The sequence below is a fragment of the Crocuta crocuta genome, unplaced genomic scaffold (assembly GCF_008692635.1).
Source record: "Crocuta crocuta isolate KB4526 unplaced genomic scaffold, BGI_CrCroc_1.0 scaffold115, whole genome shotgun sequence".
Classification (NCBI taxonomy): domain Eukaryota; kingdom Metazoa; phylum Chordata; class Mammalia; order Carnivora; family Hyaenidae; genus Crocuta; species Crocuta crocuta.
The window spans coordinates 7,104,383-7,107,398 of NW_027530575.1; positions in this window are offsets into that span (position 1 = coordinate 7,104,383).

Here is a 3,016-nt window from a genome sequence, read left to right on the forward strand (position 1 = left end):
CACTCGGAATTCCTTGCCCACGTCCCCACTCAAGTGCCAGGATCACAGGGCAAGGGTTTTGCTTGGTGCCTGGCTGTGTCCCCAGAGCCCTGGCCAGTGCCCAGCACACAGTAGATGCCCAATAAATATCAGTGGAAGGGCCGTATGAATGAATGAGAGATGTTGTCTCCCATCTCAAAGCCAAAGCCGGGGTTCAGGAAGTCCCCTGCCCATTGCGGGGCCCCCCTCCCAAGCCTGAACATGGCCCCACAGCAGTTCCTGGGCCCAAGCCTTGGATGGGAAACACCCCTAGAAACAGGCAATGCTTTCTCCTTCTGAAAGCATTCTGGAAGCCACTCCACGGCTTCAGAGAAACTGGTAAACCACCTGCTCCCAGAGCTTAGACCCCACACGCTGGCCCGGTCTTTTTCCTTAAGCACCAAGACAAAAGATGTAAATGGCACCACATCATGCCCAGAGAGATGGTTATTGTGGGGGGAGGGGGGCGCCTGGTGGCTCAGTCGGTGAAGCGTCTGACCTCAGCTCAGGTCACCATCTCGCGGTTTGTGGGTTCGGGCCCCCGTCGGGCTGTGTGCTGACAGCTCAGAGCCTGGAGCCTGCTTTGGATTCTGTGTCTCCCTCTCTCTGTGCCCCTCCCCCACTTGCACCCTGTCTCTCAAAAAAAAATGAATACAGATTAAAAAAATTAAAAAAAAAAGTTAATCGTTAAGATGGGTAACTTTACATGTTGCACGTCTTTTGCCAAAGTAACACACACAAGATGTGAGTTCCGTTCTGCGGAGTCATCGTCTGGCTTGTCGTAATTATAGGTTCTTCCTCGGGGTCACGAAGACGGGCTCCAAGGCCGCTTCTTGAACCTGACAGATGACGCTGGAAGTGACCGACGCACAGAACGGCAAGGTGCCCGGCTCGGTGAGGTTTCTCGGGGACAGGGCAGCGAGCTGGGGGCCTCCCCCCTGCCTCCTGTGGCACCCTTCACAGCCCGTGCGCGGAGCTCTGGGTCCCCACTGGAGTTGGACAAACCCCGGCTGCCGTCACCCTTCCCCCACCCCGGGGGGAGCGCGTGGGTCCGGAGCTCAGTGCATCTGGTTGCGCCCCTCACAAACTTGAAGCATCTGCTCTTCTGAATCGCCCACGGGCCTGCTCCGCCCCCGATTTGGCTGTAACTCGATTAAAGACTCCAATATCATCTTTAGCAACTGAATCAGTCTCCGCACAAAAGGGGCACGTGTCACTTCTATTTTTTTTTTAAATAAAGGTCTAAATAAAAAAGGTTTTTTGGACGAGGTGGAACAGTCACGTGGTGCAATATTCACAAAGCACAGAAGGGGAGACGTGAACAGTCTCCCTCCCACCTTCTTCCAGCCAACAAGTGCCTCCCACTCGGCCCCAGTGACTGTTACTGTTTCCTGTGTCCCAAAAGAAGTATTCGATGTGTGTCACAGCAAAGCATATTCTCATCATTCTTCTCCTTGCTTTCGAACTATTCTCACTGGTCTGCAACAGGCTGTTCTTTTTATTATTTTTTAAGCTTTTTGGGGGGCATCTGGGTGGCTCAGTTGGTTAAGCGTCCGCCTTTCACTCAGATCATGATCACATGGTTCGTGGGTTCGAGCCCCGTGTCGGGCTCTGTGCTGACAGCTCAGAGCCTGGAGCCTGCTTCAGATTCTGTGTCTCCCTCTCTCTCTGAACCTCCCCTGCTCACGCTGTCTCTCTCTCTCTCTCTCTCTCAGAAATAAATAAAACATTTAAAAAGATGTTTTATTTATTTCTGAGAGAGAGAGAGAGAGAGACAGAGAGTGCAAGCAGGGGAGGGGCAGAGAGAGCAGAAGACACAGAATCTGAAGCAGGCTCCAGGCTGTCAGCACAGAGCCCGCCTGATGCGGGGCTCAAACTCACAAGCTGTGAGATCCTGACCTGAGCTGAAGCCGGATGCTTAACCGACTGAGCCACCCAGGCGCCCCATGCATCTGGCTGGCTCTTAACAAGAGTAGAAATTGCTCTTGGTGACCTGCTCATGGCCCCGTGGCATTTGTCATTTCTGCGTACGCTGGCCAGCAGCCCAGGGCTGGCTGGCTGTGACCCCTCAGCCCACATGTGCCCTGGGGGCAGCCCTCAAGCCATACTGGTGGGGGGCACATCAGTGGTGAAGCTCCCTCGCCCCTGGAGTAGGAAAACAGACACACGTTCGATGCTGCTCACAGATGTCCCCCAGCTGAGCCCAGTGACCCCGCAGTGTCACCCTTTAAGGGCCGCTCCCCCTTCCCTGTCTCACTTCTCCTGCCCCCTACAGGTGCTTCATGGGATCACCTCTCTAATAAGCCATGAACCTGCAGAACCTCCTCTCAGGGTCGGCCTCTGGGGGGCGATGCAATTGAGAAGACCATTGTGTCTACCCTGCATTGGACTTCCTTGTATGCATTTTTTTAAAATTTTTTAATGTTTTATTTATTTCTGAGAGAGAGAGAGCGTGAGCAGGGGAGGGTCAGAGAGAGAGGGAGACACAGAATCTGAAGACAGGCTCCAGGCTCTGAGTTGTCAGCACAGAGCCCGATGAGGGGCTCGAACCCACGAACCGCGAGATCATGACCTGAGCTGAAGTCAGACGCGTAACTGGCTGAGCCACCCAGGCACCCCGGGTTTTATTAATTTTTGAGAGAGATTGCGAGTGGGAGAAGGGAAGAGAGGCAGAGAGAGAGAGAGAGAGAGAGAGAGAGGGAGACACAGAATCAGAAGGAAGCCCTGGGCTCTGAGCTGTCACTACAGAGCCCGATGCGGGGCTCAAACCCACGAGCCGTGAGATCACCACCTGAGCTGAAGTCGGACGGTTAACCGACTGAGCCCCCCAGGTGCCCCTGATTCCATTTATTTCTAATGCCGAGTGGGAGAGGCAACATTGTACTTAAAATGCAGGAGGCAAGGACCATGGTGGCAACCGTGATTTCAAGACTGAGAATGATAACCGTGAACGGGACACACTGGAAGACACAAAGGGAATGGAAGGGGGGGGGGGGGC